Genomic DNA, 19,669 nt, shown 5'->3' with positions numbered 1-19,669 from the left:
GGTAGAAGCAATGCGTCGTCTGGCGTGCATGTGATCAACTGTCGCCGGCAAAGCCTCCGAATAGTGATTATCCGGAGAGTAGTATGGGCGAGATGTTGATTATGGATACTTGAGGGTATTTGGGTGCAAGGCATTTGTGCATATTCCGAAGGATGAGAGATCCAAGCTTGATGACAAAGCCAAGCAGTGCATTTTTCTGGGTTATAGAGATGAAAAGTTTGGTTACAAACTATATGATCCGATCAACAAGAAGGTAATCTGAAGTCGAGATGTTGTGTTCTTAGAAGACCAAACCATAGCAGACTTTGAAGAGGGTGAGAAACTACATGCTTTCACCAATGATCTTGTTGATTCAGAACCAGAAGTTCCTACTGTGGAACGTGCAGAAGGCATTAAGAATGCAGAGAACCATGAGTTTGAAGCTCATGATGAGAATCCTATTGCTCATGATGGGATAGAACCTATTGGTAAAGAAGATGCAGATGAGATGCATGAACCACCACCAGAGCAAACAGAAGTGCAACCTCCCGAGGCACCCGGCCAGATGGGGCAAAGGAGGTCCGGCGCAGGGAGACTAGCTTCAACCGGTATCCACCACATATGTACGTGCTACTATCGGATGGTGGAGAACCTATGTAATATCAAGAGGCACTTGAAGGTACAGACAAAGAAAAGTGGTTGAAGGCCATGCATGACGAGATAGATTCTTTGCATAAGAATCACACTTATGAGTTAGTTGAGAAACCCCAGGGGAGAAAAGTTCTCAAGAATAAGTGGATATACAAAGTCAAGTATGAGGAGAACAATCCTCACCCAAGGCACAAAGCTCGCCTTGTTGTGAAGGGATTCGGTCAAAGGAAAGGGATTGACTTTGATGAGATTTTCTCTCCTGTAGTGAAGATGACTTCTATCCTTGTGGTATTGGGTATGGCCGCAAGTATGAACCTAGAGGTTGAGCAGCTAGATGTTAAGACAACTTTTCTTCATGGAGACCTTGAAGAAGATGTCTACATGGACCAGCCAGAAGGGTTTGAGGTCAAAGGCAAGGAGCACCTAGTATGCAAACTGATAAAGAGCTTGTATGGGTTGAAGCAAGCACCAAGATAGTGGTACATAAAGTTTGACTCCTTTATGGCGAAGCAAGGATACAAGAAGTCCCTTTTCGATCATTGTCGCGTTTGTTCGAGAGATTTCGGATGGGGATTTCATAGTGCTATTATTGTTGTATGTGGATGATATGTTGATAGTTGGCCCAAACATCAACAAGATATCAAGCTAAAGAAAGACTTGAGTAAGTCCTTTTGAGATGAAGGATTTGGGTCAAGCAAAGCAAATACTTGGGATATGGATCACTTTCGTGATGAAAAAGAGTGGAAAGTTGTGGCTTTCAAGAAAGCTACATTGAAAGGTGTTGAAGAGATTCAACATGGATCAAGCCGAACCCGTCGGTTGTCCGCTTGGTGGCCAGTTCCCACATGACCAAAGAGATGTGTCCTAAGGGTGAGCATGGCGAGTCGGATGGAAAAGATTCCTTATGCATCCGCGATGGGCGGTTTGATGTATGCCATGGTGTGTACTAGACCGGATATTGCTTTTCGCCGTTGGGGTTGTAAGCAGATTTACATCAAATCCGGGTAAAGAACATTGGGAAGGTGTTAAGTGGATATTGAGATATCTCAAAGGCACTTCCAAATCGTGTTTGTGCTTTGGTGGAAGTAAGCCCCTTACTTGAAGGCTACAATCGATGCAGACATGGCAAGTGATGTTGATTTCGATGAAGTCCACCTCAGGTTATCCGGTTACTTTTGTAGGGGAGCGGTTTCTTGGCAATCTAAGTTGCAAAAAGTGTGTTGCCCTCTCCACTACTGAAGCTGAGTATATTGCAGCCACCGAAGTGTTGCAAAGAGATGCTATGGATGAAGAGGTTCTTCGACGAACTAGGGCTAAAGCGTAAAACAGGTTTGTAGTTTCTGTGTGATCGAGTGCCATCCACTTGAGCAAGAATCCGAAGTTTTCATTCTAGATCCAAGCATATATGCGTTATCATTGGATTAGAGAAGTACTTTCGAAGACAAGCATTTGTGTATCGAGAAATCCATACCGACAAGAACGGGGTCGGATATATGATGACCAAAGTCTTACCGAAAGGTAAGTTTGATATTTGTTGTGCTACCGCCGGAATGGTAGCAGACTCCTCCTATTGATTTGGAAATTGCATGGAGGTATCCCCTCTCACTGTTCGGGAGGGGGAGATTGTTGGAGTTACCCCTCACATGAGGAGAGAAATAGAGCTAGAGAGAAACGGAGCTGATTCGGCGTTGATATGTCGAGCGCTACCAAGGGCTCTCGAGGAGGCGACTGTGCTCGTAACTTAGAATCAGTCCAGTGCTTGAAGGCGGCGACCATTCCGAGAGAGCGCACCTGCACTCATTACTCCAGTGTTTGCGCGACCAGCGCCAAAGAAGTGCACCAGCTCGATCTCTAGTGTTTTAGTGCGACCCGCTCAAAAGGCACCAGCCTACCAAGTCTAATTTTCATGGGATTCGCTACAGTAACCGCGAAATTTGGTTTTTGGAGATAAAACCAAAATCAAGGTTTTGGAAAACCTAACTAACCAAGTCAGAAGGATTGGAATCCAGACCAAAACAAAGAGAGAGAAACCCAATCTTGAAAGCTATCAAGATTGAGAGATAATCTTTATAGAGATACAACCCTGTAAAGAGATAAGAGTAATCTAGTAAGGTGAAAGACTGAAAGGAGAGATTGTAATCTTCCTTCCCACTTTATTAAGAACTGGCTCTTGTGGAAGTAGGCATCATTGGCCGAACCACGGTAAATCTTTGTGTTGTGGTTTGCTTTTACTGCTTTACATTATTATTTGTTGTTAATAGTTGTTTAGCGAGTTGGGCATGTTAGTATAGGTTGTAGTTGATATTTAGAATTTGTCTGGAGTTGAATTGTGTCCATATACAAGTTATATGTGTAGTGGGGAATCGATTGGTATTGGTATAATCCCCAACAGTCTCATGGAAGATGCCTTCGAATTTATCCAACAAAACAAAAGACTCACCACTGAAGCTAACTACCCCTACCAAGGAGTTGATGCCACTTGCAACAAGAAAGAGGCAGCTTCCAGTGCAGCTCAGATAAATGGTTATGAAGATGTTCTAGCCAACGACGAGAACGCACTACTACAGGCTATGGCTAAAAAACCCATTTTAGTTTCCATTGACACAAGTGGATATGCCTTCCAATTCTACTCGAGTGGTGTTTTCACTGGAGATTGTGGCACTGACTTGGACCATGGTGTTACCGCAGTTGCCTTTGGCGCAACTAGTGACAAAACTAAATATTGGTTGGTAAAAAAGTCTTGGGGCACTATGTTATAAACTAGACCAAGAAAGCGAGTTTGTGAACAGTAAATCGAGTTCACAACCTAGTTCACTAAATAGTAAATGGAGTTTGAATAGTAAAGGGGTTCATAACCTAGTTCATGAATAGTAAATTGAAAATGAAAATAAACAAATCTATCTCTGATTCAAAAAGAATAAAGAGCCTAATCTCTGTTTCACCGAAACTAGAGCCTGAGTTTTTAACTATTTTCTCTTCTTTTCTTCTATAAAACTCCTCTCCCTTTATCACCAAATTCAAGAGATTTTCTACTTACACGTGTCCTTTCTACATTCTTCTATCTTACTAAATTACTCATTTGCCCTGTTGATGCCCTGCTGCTAAGATGGAATCAGTTTTGTTGTTAGTCTATGTAAGCTACCACCATGGTCCATGTAGGACATGATAATGCCGACTTCTTTAAAAATCCTTGTCCTCAAGGATTGAATTGAGGGTAATGTGCCGAGATGTTTGCCCAATCCTCCCAAGTGGCATCCTCTGGAGAAGTATGAGACCATTGAATGAGGGCTTGAGCTACAGCTTGGTTGTTTTGGGGAATAATTCTGCGAGGAAGAAAGATTATAGGTTCCATTAAGAATTTTCCAGCCTGATCAACAAGGGGAAGCTGAGGAATTGGTACTGCAGTGGAACCTAACTTCTGCTTGAGTTGAGATACATGGAAAATTGGGTGGATTTTGGAGTTTGGTGGGAGGTATAGCTTGTAAGCTACTACACCTATCCTTGTTGTCACCTGAAAGGGGCATAAAACTTGGAAAGCTTAAGATTCTTGCGAATGGAGATGGATGTTTTCTTTGTAGCTTCAAGTAGACCCAATCTCCAAAAACTTTGTCATAGAACTTCATGCGCTCTTGACCTTTTGACAGATCTTCTTAATTAATCACTCCTACCATGTGTTGTCACTGCTTAAGATACTCTTTAACTGCCCCAATGGAAGTGTTGACAGTTGTCAGAATGGCAAGGTGTCGTGGAGGGTAGCCATAGAGAGCAGTGAATGGGGGCATTTTGAGACTTGTGTGGTAGTTGTTATTGAACCACCATTTTGCAAGTGGAAGCCATTTGACCCATTGTTGAGGAGAATGCCCTGTCATGCACCTCAAATATGTCTCTAAACATGCATTGGTGCGCTCGGTTTGGACATCCGTTTGAGGGTGATAGGCAGTGCTTAAATGTGCCTCTGTCCCTAGTGCTTTATATAATCCTTGCCATAAAGCACTAATGAAAACATTATCTATGTCTGAGATAATGGATTGAGGGAGGCCATATAGCTTGTAGATGTTATCCATGAAGACTTTAGCAATAGAAGAAGTAGTATAAGGGTGGTTGATGGCCAAGAAGTGGTTGTACTTTGTAAATCTGTCAACAACCACTAAAATTACTTCCTTGCCTTTTGATTTGGGAAGTCAATCAATAAAATCCATGTTGATATGCTACCATGCATGGTTTGGAATTGGAAGTGGTTGTAGAAGTCCTGCAGGAAACTTGTGCTCACCTTTGCACCTCTAACAAATATCACAGTTAGTTACCAATTTGAGTACCTCATTCTTTAAACCCGGCCAATAGAAATAAGATTTTTCCCGGAGGTAAGTGGCTTGAATTCCAGAATGACCATCCATGGAAGAAGAATGAATGGTAGATAACAACTTTGATCTTAGGGCATTGTTATTGCCAATAAAAAGTTTCCCTTTGTAACGGAGGATGCCTGCTTCATAAGTATAATGTTGAAGGCTAGTAGGAGATATCAAGAGTTGGGAAATGATATGTTGCAAAGTGAGGTCTTGATCATAACTGAGTGAGACTTCTTGCATCCATAGAGGTTGTATTTCAGTAATGAGGCGGCATTCTCCTTGGTCTTCTGAAATTTTGGACAGGGCATCAACTGCAGTGTTATCTTTACCTTTCTTATACCTAATCTCAAAATCAAAACCTAGTACCTTTGTGAGCCATCTATTATAGTAAGGTAGTGATTCTTTGTTCCATGAAAAACTTAATACTCTGTTGGTCTGTGTGAATGATAAAGTGGTGTCCTATAAGATAAGAGCGCCATCTGTTTACTGCCATCACAATGGCTAGTAGCTCTTTTCATAGGTAGAAAACCCTAGTGCCTTTAGACCGAGTGCTTTGCTGAAAAAAGCAATAAGTCGACCGCCTTGCATTAGAACAGCCCCTATGCCTCAAGCGCATGCATCAGTCTCCACAATGAAAGGTTGTTGAAAATCCGGAAGTGCCAATACAGGTGTAGAGGTCATTGCTTGTTTCAATTCCTCAAATGCCTCTGTAGCCATTAGTGACCACTTAAAATTATTTTTCTTTAACATCTCGGTGAGAGGTCTACTTATATTCCCATATCCTTGAACATATCTTCTCTAATACCCTGTTAAACCTAAAAACCCTCTCAAGGCTTTGAGTGTTGTAAGCTTGGGCCAATTGACCATGGCTTCAATCTTGGTAGGGTCAACACCTACTCCATTGGGTGTGATTAAATGACCTAGATACTCTAATTGAGGCTGGGCAAAAGTACACTTTGAAGCCTTGGCATATAGGGTATGTTCCCTAAGAGTAGTCATAATTTACCTCAAATGCAGTAAGTGTTCCTCCAAATTGGTGTTGTAGACTAAAATGTCATCAAAGAAAACTAATACATGCTTTCTTAGATATGGACTGAAAATATTATTCATCAATGCTTGAAAAGTGGCTAGGGAATTAGTGAGTCCAAAAGGCATTACCTTAAATTCGTAATGTCCTTGGTGAGTTCTGGAGGCAATCTTGTAAACATCTTCTTGGTGGACCAAAATCTGATGGTAACCTGACCGTAAGTCTATCTTGGAGAATATGCAAGCTCCATGCAACTCATCTAGTAATTCATCTATGACTGGCATCATGAATTTGTCCTTCACTGTCATAGTATTGAGCTTTCTGTAATCAACACAGAAATGCCATGTACCATCTTTCTTCTTAACTAATAACACTGGAGATGCAAAAGGACTGTGGCTAGGTTGAATGAGTCTGGATTGCAACATCTGCTTCATTAGAGTTTCTAGGACAAATTTTTTGATGTATGGATGTTTGTAGGGTTGTTGGTTTGTAGGTTATGCATTGGATTTAAGTGGGATATGATGGTCTAAAATTCTTGACGGTGGAAGGCTAGTAGGTTCCTGAAAAAAGTCCCTGAATTCTTGAAGTAGAGAAGTCACCTCAATTGGAATCTCTGGTTTCAGTTCAATAGCTGTGATAGAGAAGATTTTGCCCACTAGAGCATGAGTATTCTTTCTTATAAACTTTGATAAAACCTTGGCAGTGATCATCTTAAGAGAAGCAGTTTCCTGTCCACCTTTCAGTACTATCTTCTTGCCATCTTTCTTAAAGGTCAACTGAAGTTTTTGAAGATTATGAGTACATCCCCACATTGTTTTAACCAATCTCCACCCAGTACCATATCACATCCCCCCAAGGGTAAAATTCTGATGTTATCCTCAAAGGCATGACCTTGCATTTCCCATTTTAAGTTGTTGCAAATGGCGTTACTAATGGTCCTCTCCCTATTACCTACGGTGACTAACATTTGTGTAGTGAGATTGAGTTTACAGCCTGCTTGTTTAGCCACCTCATAATCTAAAAAACTATGTGTGCTTCATGTGTCAATCAACACATTAATAGGTTTCTTCTTGATAAATCCTGGGATACGAATGGTATTCTGGCCCACATTGCCAGTTAAGGCCTAAAGAGAGATTCCATGTCAATTTCCACTTGTTGCAGCAATTGCTCCTCTGTTTGTTCGGCTTCTTCTGTGTCAGTATCCTCTTCTGTTCCTACCAACATGTATAAATAATGTTGGCTCTTACACTTGTGGCCAGGCTTATAGATTTCATCACAGTTATAACAGACGCCTTTGTCTCTTCTGATTTTCATTTGGGCAAGTGTGAGCCTTTTGATGGGTGGTAGGTTGGTGTTGGTAGTGATGGTATTGGGCGGGTTGGTATTGATTTTGGTTGTGGTGAAAGGGACCTTTGGGGTGGGAATAGACGTTTGTGGTAGTTTGTTTTGGAAAGGTGGAGTATAGAAGTATGAAGTGGTGTTGGTAAAATTTCTTTGTATGGGTTTTGTTGCCCTCTTAACTTGAGCTTCCAAAGCTATGTCTTGCATTCTAGCCAAATATAGTGCACTACTTAGTGTTGTTGGCTTAAATATTTGAATAGAAGCTTTCAATTCCTCCTTCAACCCACTCAAAAAACTAAGGACAAAGTACTATTTACTGAACTGTTTATTTTTACTCACCATAAGATCGAGCTTGAAGTTCTTCAAAATGCTCAAAGTATTCATCAATCGTACCCACTTGAATCAGTTTATTAAAACTTCCTACATAGTTCTCTTGCCCTACCAATTCGAATCGACCACAAATGACTTCAAATAAAGCATTCCAATCTACTAATTCCTTCCCATCTTGGTAAGTTAGGAACCATGAATCTACGCGTCCTTCAAAGTATAGTGATGCTATACTAATCTTTTTTTTTATCATCCATGGGATGCAAGTGAAAAAACTGATTACACTTCCTAGCCCACACACAAGGATTAGTGCCGTCAAAATGTGGAAATTCTAACTTAGGGGTTTTAAGAAGATTACCATGGTCATTCCAGTCATTTGAAATCTTTTGTCTTGAGTAAGTTGTCGATTGTTCAGCTTCAGTGGTGGTTTCTAGAGGAGTTCTAGACCCAGAAGGCAACTCAACCACTACGGTGGTGTTCTTCCCTTTGTCATTCATTATTTTCAACAGCTGGTTAAATCTAGCGTCTAACTTCTTATCTGAAAGTTCAAGTCTCGCCTCTATTTTCCTTTATGCTACTTCTCTTGCTTGGATCTCTTTGATTAATCTGTTGTTGACTTGAGTAATTAACCCTTGCATCTTATTAACTTGGTGTTGTGTTCCTTTAGCTAGTTTTTCCACTTCACTTATCATGGTCACCATAAACGTAGGCTCTGAATACCAATTGTTATAAACTAGACCAAGAAAGCGAGTTTGTGAATAGTAAATCCAGTTCATAACCTAGTTCACTAAATAGTAAATGGAGTTTGAATAGTAAAGGGAGTTCACAACCTAGTTCATAACCTAGTTCATGAATAGTGTAAAGGTTAAGTTTTGTTAACATTACTGATGTAGGCAATCTTTGGGGAGAAAGGTGTTTGAGGGATTGAATTGACCGAGTTCGTATGGACGAACTGCCTACGTATCAAGTTCTCTCTCTGATAGGGGGAGACTTGAATCAGGTCAGGCATAGTTCCTCATCCTCTTTATATAGGCAAGGTACCTGCGCCTCTTGCTTTCCTGTGTCAGGTCAGATCCAGGTCTTCAGGTCACTTGCGAGCCTTGATGGCGAGTTAAGGACATTTATTGTTAAGCGTGCTTGAAGTCTCGGTCTTGATGGTTGTAATAAAGACATACGTTATGGAGGTCGCTTTGGGGTGAGATCATTTACTCGACTCGAGTCACTTAGAAGCGAGCTCACAAGACGAGTATGTGAGATCGGTTGGTGGTGACATCATTGTGGATGCGAGTTGAATCTGTTTGTTGCCTAAGTCAAGTCACTATGAAGCGAGCTCTGAGGACGAGGATACGAGGTCGGTTGGTAGTTCTATATATGCTGGACACGTGTGGGATATTAATTGGATGTGAATATTACTCCCTCACATAGCCCCATCTCAGTAGGTCGCTATTATGCACATGAGCGACTTGTTGAGAGAGAACGATAGCACGTGTTTAGCACATGTGAAGATGCGAACAGGTGTAATGAGAAATTCCAACTGCCTCGTTTTGTGGAATTTGAAAAGACGCTATAAAAGGTGACATGTCGTCTAGGGTTTGAGTGCAATCATGACTTGCCTTGGGAACTGAAAGGTTTTTTTTTCACAAAAACATTGCTGGTGAATTGAAGAGCCACCGTTCCCTCATTTTTTAGAACTTTGCAAAGGTTTTAGAGTACCAGGTTAGTTTCTTTGCCATATTTTCGTTTCTCCTGCTTTTTGTTCTTTCTCTCTTAGTAGTCCGGTGTAGGTCTTTGTTCATAATAAAAACAACATGTCTGATTCAGATGACACACAATCTGATGAAGTAATAGCGGAGTCGGTAGGTTTCGAGAGTGAGGAGGTAGAAGTGAGATCATCATCTGTAATAGCTATAACGAATAATTCCAGTTCTGCTATGGCATCTTCTTCTTCTAGTGGTTTACCTCCTAGAATTGTAGATAGAAACGTTGTAAATAGCTTTATAGAGTTAAGGGAAGGTTGTGGTATAACGGTCAGCGAACTAGCTATTTACGAGCTAGGGTCTGTAGAGAACGTTTTTAGCACAGAGTTCGTTCCATAGAGATTATGGGGTGGTGGTTTGTGAGGGACAACTAAGGGCTAGAATGCGGTTACCGTTCTCCAGGTTAACCTATGATTTTTTAAATTTTTGTGAGAAAACGCCCTACCAGTTCGTTGGCAATACCTGGCGTTTGTTAAGGGTATTTGATATGTTGAATGAGAGTGGTGTATCGCATTGAGGTTGTTGATATCATGGAGCAATATGTTGTGAAGCGGTCCAGGGCCAACAATTTTAATTTACAGACACTGACCGGGAAGTTGAGCGTCCTGGATGGGGTTAGCAACGAACCCTGGGAAAATAGACCGTTGTTGGTGGTTGGAAATTATTGTGCCCCTGGGTTTAGTGCTGAAACGTCGGGTTTGTAATTTTGTTGGTATGTATCACTTTATTGTCTGTTGCTCATATGTTTTGGTAGTTGGTTTTGAATTTGATTCATCTCTTTGACGTTTTGCAGAGGTCGCTGTTTCCAGGGGAAGTTCGCGTCGGGTATTGAGAAGTTTGCTAAGCTAAGTCGAGCTCAGAAACAAAAAAGGCTGCCCGAAGTAGTTAACTACTTTGTGGAGAGGGGAGGTCGTCAGGTACGTTTGAAGAGAAGGAACCAAAAGAAGCGAGCGCGTGGTCGAATTGATAGTGAGTCGTCTACTGAGTCAACAATGGAAAGGGGAAATATTGGGATTGTTACTAAGGAAGAAAGGAATAAGAACCGTTCTGGGTATGGGCGTCCTGCCGGAGGAGCTGGGACCTTTAGGTCCGGGGGTGTCTCAATGAGGCAACCTGTCCATGGTGGCACTGATGGTGTGGGGGTCACTCCACAAGAGAGGTCAAGGGAGGGCTCGCCTCTAGACCTGGAGGAGATCGGGTTTGTGCATCGCCGGCCAAGCAACCTAGCTAAGCGGAAGGCAGATGCACCTGATCCTAGGGCCACCAAAGTGGTTAGGGTCACCGACCACTCTACTGGTAGTAGGTCGGGTGCTTTGCTCCTAGCGAACTAGCGGGAAGGCGACCAGGAGCTCGAGGTATAGGGGTAGGCTCGATCTGAGCATACCCGACCTAGATAGTTTTGAGAAAGGGATGAGTCTGGAAGTTGATGTGAGGTAAGGGAAAAGCGGTTGCTAGAGATAGTGGTAAACCGGCTTCTGTTAGGAGCAGGGGTGACGACCTGGATCCCAACCTCATCTACGTTAGTGAGAAGACGAGGAAGAAGCATGTAGTTAAACGATCTGATTGTAGCTTCAGGTCGGCACCCATTGCTAGTTATATCTTGGATAGAGTTGTGCTCGATGGTGACAGGAAGGAGCTGGATGCCAAAGATCTGGATGAGAATCTGAGGACCATGGATATGGCTTATTGCTTGGTAAGCCTTCATCTTATTTGTCATCTTTTTGTCTTGTGGCTGGAATTAACATTGGTGTGTCTTTTGTAGTTGCTTGCTGGGTATCAGAAATTGAAACAGACAGTCCAGATAAGTGAAGCTGAGAAATGCGAGTTAGAGAAGGTTAAGGCAGAATTGGCAAACATGTAGATTGTTCAAGAGGCTGAAAAGAAATAAATGGAGCATCTGAGGAAAATGTACAACGATGTTGTGTTGGAGAGGTCGACAATGGTCAGCTCGATTACCGAATTGCAGGAGAAGGTTGGTACGGTCACTGAGTACACCAAGAACTGCAAATCGGTTGCTCAGAAAGCTCAGCAAGTGTATGACGTTGTGTGCCAAGATTATGATGAATTGGAGTAGTCGTGCTTTCAATTGAAAGAAGAGCATGAATGTGGGGCTCAAGGTACAAGTGTGCTTGACGTACCTGGAGATATGATGCTAGTAATGCTCCGTCTACCGGTATTGTTGTTGCTACTGAGGTAATTGAGGTGCATGTTGACGTTCCAGAAAACTCTGTTGCCGTTCTGTCTACTGATGTTGAGAGTGGTATTCCTGATAACTTGGAGCTATTGCATACCGAAGCTTTGTCCAATGTTATTTGATCTATGTTTCTTCTTATGAGATTTGTGTGGTTTCTGAATTTTTTTAGTGGTTGTGATACAATAGAACTGGTTTTCTGGGCTCGCCTAGGCAATTCGCCTAATTCTTTTTGTTGCATGAGTAAGTGTTTTACTCTAGTGACGGTTTTGGCATGTGTAAACGTGTTGCTTTTAGTGGACTTACTACACTTAGTTGACCCTAGAAGTGTAGGTTTTCAACTAATGAGCAGTGTTTGAGCTATGTAGTTGGTGAGCTCGAATGAGCGTTTAAACGTAGAGAACGTTGTAGCTCTAGAGAGCGTGTTAGTTCAAGCAAGCGTTCTGACTGCTCTAGAGAACATTCTGCACTATGTTGATCCTAGAGTTGTAGGTTTGCAACTAGTGAGAAATGTTAAAGCTAAGTAGCCTGTGAGCTCGAGAGAGCGTTTTATTATGTTGAACGTTTAAGCTCCGGAAAACATTTAAGTTCAAATAAACGTTTGGCTCTTAGAGAGCATTTTGCACTGAGTCGGTCCTAGAAGTATAGGTCCCCAACTAGTGAGAAGTGGTGGTGCTATGTAGCCTTGAGCTTGAGTGAGCATTTTAGCACAAAGAACGTTTAAGCTCTTGAGAGCGTTTTTGTTCAGGTTATCATTTTGCTTTTAGAGAGCGAGTTGTGCGTCTATTTAATAATATTGAGAGATTGCAGTGCATTGATGCAAAAATAGAAACTATAGTCCTAAGAGAAAGAATTCATGGCAATGGAATCTTTTATTGATAAAATTTATTTAACAAGAAAGTATTCCAAGGTCATGGTAATGCCTTTCCGTCTTGGGTCTTGATCCAATATGCTCCATTGCTAACGACTCGTTCTATTATATAAGGGCCTTCCATGTTGGTGCCAGTTTCGAGTCATCCTTAGTCTTTTTCAAGACTAGGTCGCTAGGTTGAAAACTTCGAGGGTTTACTCGTTTGTTGTATGTCTTCCTCAGAGTTTGATGGTAGAATACCACTCGAACAACTGCTAGGTCGCGTTGTTCTTCGAGTAAGTCGACCCTAATAGCAAGAATGGAATAGTTCTAACCAGATTCGATGATCTCAGATCGAGTCGTTGTAATTGTCAGCTCAGTAGGGATGACGGCCTCAGTATTGTAGCATAGTGAGAACGGTGACTCGACTGTACTAGAACAAGTTGTCGTTTTATGAGCCCATAGAATGTTTTCTAGCTGCATTGGCCACTGGCTTTTTTTTTTTTTTCTTTTTTTCAAGTTCTCCATAATTGCTTTGTTACTAACTTCTGCTTGACCATTGCTCTGGGCGTACTAGGGAGTAGAGAACGCGTGAACGATTTTCCACTTGGCCAAGAATTCTTTAATTGTTTTTCCCTTAAACTGAGAGCCGGTATCCATCACCAATGTGTGGGGGAGGCCAAATCTGGTAATGATGTTGGTCCAGATGAAGTTTCTGACATTAGATTCCTTGACATGAGCCAAGGGATCGCTTCCACCCATTTGGTGAAATAATATGTTACAACTAGAACGAACCGGAAGCTTGTGCTTTTCTGTGAAATGAATGGACCCATGATGTCCAGGCCCCACATATGAAATGGCCAAGGGCTGGCAATGTTGATGAGTTCTCGAGCTGGCTGGATGATATTGTGGCCAAATGTTTGGCACTTAATGCATTTGAGTACATACTTCTTGGCATCGATCTGCATTCTTGGCCAGAAGTATCCTTGTGAGATCACTTTGTGAGCCAAATAGTGACATCCTATGTGGTTTCCGCATTCTCCCACGTGGATCTCTACGAAAATCATCTGACCTTGTTATGGGCTTAATTATGCACCTCAGATGGGATCCTCCGGTGGACTTTTTGAAAAGTTTGCCGTTTACTAGGCAGTAACGACCTGATTAGTATTGAACCTGTCTAGCCTTGATTTGATCTGGTGGTGTCTTGCCTAGATGGATATACTCTATGATAGGTTACATCCATGTGTGACTCATCTCATAGATCGGTAATTTCTAGGACGTGCTCATTTTGGTAAGCAGGTCTATCAATGACTTTGATGAGTAGTTTCCTAGGGTCGCAGTTCGGTGTTTGGGTCGCGAGGTATGCCAAGCTGTCAGCGTGGCAATTCTCTTCCCGTAGTAAATGATGTATGGTAACTTTCTTGAAAGAAGATAGTAATTGATTTACAACTTGAAGGTATTTAGAAAGGTTACCTTCATTGGTGATACACTCATTGGCGACATGGCAAACGACCAGTTGTGAATCGCTAAAAACCTTGAGCTCGTGAACATTGAGTTCTAACGCCATGCAAAGTTCCATGATTAGGGCTTCGTACTCAGCTTCATTGTTGGAGGTCACAAAATCAATGCGAACTGATTTTTCCACTATGGAGCCATATGGTGACACTAGGACTACTCTGACTCTACTGCCACCTGGACTGCTAGCTCCATCCATGAAGAGTGACCCTACTGGCGGGTTGTGTGGTTTAGAGGTCGGGGTGTTGTCCTCTGGTTTCAGTTTAGGTCGTCAATTGGGAAATATGTTAAGAAATCAACAACGACCTGACCCTTTCTGAGAAGTTCTTGGGGTGAACTCAATGTGGTGTTCACCGAGTTCTTCTGCCCATACTGCCATGCGAGTTGTCTTGTTGGCTTTTAGAAGGATCTTCTTTAATGGCAGGTCGGTGAGCACTTTGATTGGATGTGCTTGGAAGTAGGGCCTGAATTTTCTTGCTGAATAAAGTAGGGCACTTTGATTGGATGTGCTTGGTGAGCAATTTTCTTGCTCAATGTGGGAGTAGTTCTTCTCAACTAGCAACAATGTCTTGCTTGTGAAGTAGATCGGTTTCTCTGCATTCTGCTCCTCTTTGAAGAGAACTTAACTGATAGTGAAGCCAGACATAGCTAAGTACAACCCCATCGTTTCACCATCAATCGGTTTTGCTAGTACAAGTGGTGTTGTCAAATAGTCCTTGAGAGTAGAGAACGCTTGGTGGCATTGCTCGTTCCATGAGAATTGTTCGCCCTTATTGAGAATTTGTAGGAAAGGTCGACATTTGTCTGATGCTCTCAATATGAATCGGTTTAGAGCTGCCACCATTTCTGACAGTTTATGTATCTGCTTTTTTGCTTTTGGGTCGAGCATGTCCAAGAACGCTCGAATCTGATCAGGGTTTACTTCTATCCCACGTTGTGAGACCTGATACCCCAGAAATTTCCCTAAGGATGCTCCAAAGAGGCATTTCTCAGGGTTAAGCTTCATCTGAGTTCACCGAAGTCTGGAGAATGCTTGTATGAGGTGATCTAAGTGATCTCCAGCTTTCTTGCTTTTGACGACCATGTCATCTATGTAGACTTCTATGGTGTCACCTAACATGTCTTGGAACATATTGATGATGAGTCGCTGGTAGGTCACTCCAGCATTCTTGAGGCCGAACAGTAGGACGTTGTAACAATAAATCCCTTACTCTGTTATGAATGAAGTTTTCTCTTGGTCTTCTCCTGCTAGTGGGATTTGGCTATAGCCACTGTAGACATCCATGAATGACAAGAGCTAGTGGCCACAGGTCTGGTCCACAAGTTGGTCGATTCTTGGTAAGGGGAAGCTATCCTTAGGAGTTTCCTGATTTAGGTTGGTAAAGTCCACGCAAAGGCGAACTATGTTGTTCTTCTTTGAGACTACTACTATGTTAGCAACCCATTCAGTGTAATCGACCTTCCTAATGAAACCAACTTTTTTGAGATTTTTTACCTCTTCATTGATTGCTTTCTGGAATATAAGGGATAACTTTCGTCATCGTTGGCGAACTGGTTTAGCATTGGGGTTAACATTTAACTTATGGCATGCGATATTAGGATCAATTCTAGGCACATCGATATACGACCAAGCAAAAACATCTTTATTTAATAATAAAAAGCTTACAAGTTGTGCCTTGAGAGTAGGATCAAGATTAGCTCTACATAAACGAACTTGGGGTCATCCCGGGAGTTCAAGGTTGACCTTTTCCCCATTTCGGCCCGAAAGGTTGCCTCGAGTCGGCTGGCGACCTATGTGGTCTTGGTCTTTTGTGGTGTCTCCTTGATCTGAAGGGGTGGGGCGACCTCTGGGGTCTGGACTTCTGGAGGGACGTTTTTGACCGAGCCCCCAGTGTTCTCCTTTGCGAGTTCGCTACAGGGGGTCTTGGTCAAGGTCTTGACCTCAGAGATAAAGTCTTCTGCCAGCTTGGTTTTGGCGATCTCTCATTTATTTTTGAGTGAAGCCCCAGCAGGCTTGTTGACTGAGAAGATCTTATTGCAATTGTAGGCATCAAACTGGTTGCTTCTGAGCTCCATCATGCCTTTGGGGCTAGGGAAGCATAAAACCTGATGGAGTGTTGATGGCACTGCTTACATCTTGTGGATCCAATGGCGTCCTAAAATAGCAGTATAAGACGAGTTGACATCCAAAACGCTGAAGCGCGTGTTGATGCTGACTTTATCTTCACATGACTTGACTGAGACAGGTAGAATTATGTCTCCAATTGGGTCAGCTCAAGATCTATTGAGGCCATAGAGGGGGGGCTATTGGATCAATCATAACCGACTTGGGCAGGTTCATCTCCTTGATAGTCTGGTAGAACAAAATATCGCATGAGCTGCCTGGGTCGATCAAAACGCGCTTTACTGTCTAGTCGTTGATTTTGACATGGACAACCAGAGCGTCGTTATGCGGGAGGCACACCTTGTTGAGGTCGGCCTCAGTGAAAGTGATATCTCCTGAGTTGCGGCCAGTGGTGTGTGGGGCAGGAGCCGCTTGTGAGGAGAACTGGTAGACTTTTTTTAGGGCACCTACCCGTCTCCTTTTCTCCCTTGTGGACATGACAGAGTCGTCCTGGAAGGTGATCATGTTGATCGTTCTGTTGTTATCTCTATCAGATGAGTGCTGGCGACGATCATGACGAAATCGGTCCACTGAGCATCTTCGAGTGCGGGAGCTATCTTGGTTGTGGTTGCGTGGTGGAGTTCGACTTCGCTTTCTGCGAGCCATAAGCTTAATGAGGTCTTGGAGGTAGTGCTTGATATGGCCTACCTCAATGATATATCAGTATAGTGCTTGATATGGCCTGCCTCAATGAGGTCTTGGAGGTAGTGCTTGAGCTCGTGGCATTTGTTGGTCTCATGGTACTTTGCTTTATGGAAAGCGCAGTACGGCTTTCCTAATGTGTCTTCTGGCCATTTTACCTCAGTAATAGGCCGTTGTTTTTATTTTCTCTAAAATATAGCTTAGAGATCTTGTAAGCACCGTGAACTCTCTTTTGGTTTGGGTTCGGGTGCTGGTCTGTTGACCATGTTGCCTGGGTCGATTCTTAGAAGATGGGGTGCTATCTGAGATCGCAGCGACCTCACCTGCTACCTTCAATCTTTCTTTTTCGAGGCCTTCTACAAGCTTGATGTACTTCTCTACACGTGCGTACAGTTCGGCCAGTGTTTCAGGGTGTTCCTTCATGAGCGACCTGGACAGATCAGTGTTCTTCCTGATCGCTTTGGTGAAGGCCACTGTGGCGAAGGACTCCTTAAGGAAGCTCTCCATAGACAGTACCTCTGTCTTGAAACGTCCCAGGAAGGTGCAAATTGGTTCGTCACTCTTTTGAGATAACTGGAAGAGTGAATTGAGGTCAGATGTCTTACGTCTATTGTGGAGATACTAGCTGGCAAACTGGTTAGTTAGTTTTTCGAAGCTGTCGATTGAGTTCGGTCCCAGCGAGTATAACCAATCGAGAGCTCCATCTTTTAAGCTTGCTGGAAACAAGCAACACTATAGGTGGTCAAACTCCTACGCACTGTAGAGTGCAAAGCTCTAAATGTAGCGAGCTATGTGCTGACCAGGGCACATGCTGCCATCGTACATTACGAACTAAGGCTGAATGAAATCTTGAGGGGAGGGTTTATTGAGTACCTCGAGCGTGAAAAAGGACGCTCGATACGTCTTCAGCATCTTCTGAACGACTTGAGTGGTGTACTTTTTGCCGGTGCTTTATTCGATCCCCTGGGAGAGGTTGTTAATTTGTTGGTTGACCTCGTTAATTCCATCCTCAGCGATGAATCCATTCAGGTTCTGGGACTCGACCTAGGTTTTTAGTGCTGCGTTCTCCTGCCGGAGTAGGGTGATGCTACCGTTCATGGCTTCCATCCGGGTGGCCATACTCTTCAGGTGGTCCTGGAGGCTTTCCATGCTTCGTGGGCTTGAGATTTGATTGAAGGTTTTTTGTTTGAAGGGTTGTGAACTCAAGAAATCGAGCCACAGACGGTGCCAATATAAAGGTTAAGTTTCGTTAACCTTACTGATGTAGGCAATCTTTAGGGAGAAAGGTGTTTGAGGGATTGAATTGATCGAGTTCGTATAGATAAACTGCCTACGTATCAAGTTCTCTCTACTGGGGGGAGACTTGAATCAGGTCAGGTGTAGTTCCTCATCCTCTTTATATAGGCAAGGTGCCCGCGCCTTTTGCTTTCCTGTGTCAGGTCAGATCCAGGTCTTCAGGTCACTTGTGAGCCTTGATGACGAGTTAAGGACATTGATTGTTAAGCGTGCCTGAAGTCTCGGTTTTGATGGCTGTAGTAAAGACATACATTACGAGCCGTTGTGGATGAGAGGATTGAGTGTTATGGAGGTCGCTTCGGGATAAGATCGTTTACTTGACTCGAGTCACTTAGAAGCGAGCTCGCAGGAGGAGTATGTGAGATCGGTTGGTGGTGACATCGTTGTGGATGCGAGTTGAATCGGTTTCTTGCCTGAGTCGAATCACTATGAAGCGAGCTTTGAGGACAAGGATACGATGTCGGTTGGTAGTTCTGTATATGTTGGACACGTGTGCGATATTCATTGGATGTGAATATTACTCCCTCACAAATAGTAAATTGAAAATGAAAATAAACAAAACAATCTCTGATTCAAAAAGAATGTAGAGCCTAATCTCCGTTTCACCGAAACTAGAGCCTGAGTTTTTAACTATTTTCTCTTCTTTTCTTCCATAAAACTCCTCTCCCTTTATCACCAGATCCGAGAGATTTTCTACTTACACGTGTCCCTTCTACATTCTTCTATCTTACTAAATTACTCATTTGCCCTGCTGATGCTCTGCTAATGAGATGGAATCAGTCTTGTTGGTAGTCTCTGTAGGCTACCACCATGGTCATGACACACTGGATGGGGTGAGGAAGGATATATAGGGGTAAGGAAGGATATATAAGGATGCAACGTGATATTGGCGCTACAGAAGGTCTTAGTGGTATTGCTATGGATGGTTCATATCCAACAGTGTAGTACAAATATATCACAACCTTCTATGCTTTTGTAAATTTTAACATTTGAGTTCACTTGTGTGTGTATGTAGATTATGTGTAGATATCTTTTTGGAAAGGCAAAATAAAATTATCTAGAGTGTGTAGTTTTCGGGAGGTTTTTATTATCTAGAGTGTGTTAAGTATCAATGTCACAATAAGTGATATAATAACCTAAAACAAAATAAAGTAAAAAACTACAAAGAGCTTATAGCGATTAAGTCCAATGGTTTGCGCGCCATCTGCCAAATTAATAGCATAGTGTTTAGTTAACGGCTTTATAATACATATGGTTATTTTTTTTTAGGACTGATATTAACAACTTAAAACAAAATAAAACAAAAACTACAAACTATGAGAGGATTTTTTTTTTTTTTGGACTCTCCAACCGTAAAAAAAAAAAAAAATTAGGTTAGCTAGCCTTTGGCGGTAGGATTTTTTTTTTTTTTGAGACTCTTCAACCGCCAAGAGTTTTAAAAATTTTTTTTTTTGACTGGTTTTTAGACTTTTAAGGTTTTGATTATTTTTAAAACCGACGCTATATATAAGTAAACTTATACCGATAATGGCGGGAAGTGAAACGTTGGATCAAAATGTATATATTTGGTGTTTTGCCGCACC

At 42.4% G+C, this 19,669-nt stretch overlaps 1 pseudogene; it reads left to right on the top strand.

Annotated features, from left to right (window-relative positions):
- The first annotated feature begins 2,978 nt into the window (after nucleotides 1-2,978).
- On the top strand, nucleotides 2,979-3,389 carry LOC147505548 (cysteine endopeptidase RepA pseudogene; annotated as a pseudogene).
- Nucleotides 3,390-19,669: the final 16,280 nt, after the last annotated feature.

The sequence above is a fragment of the Coptis chinensis genome, chromosome 4, assembly GCF_015680905.1.
Source record: "Coptis chinensis isolate HL-2020 chromosome 4, ASM1568090v1, whole genome shotgun sequence".
In the NCBI taxonomy this organism is placed as follows: Eukaryota; Viridiplantae; Streptophyta; class Magnoliopsida; order Ranunculales; family Ranunculaceae; genus Coptis; species Coptis chinensis.
Note: the sequence above shows the minus strand (reverse complement) of the source record. Positions and strands in the feature narration are given on the sequence as shown.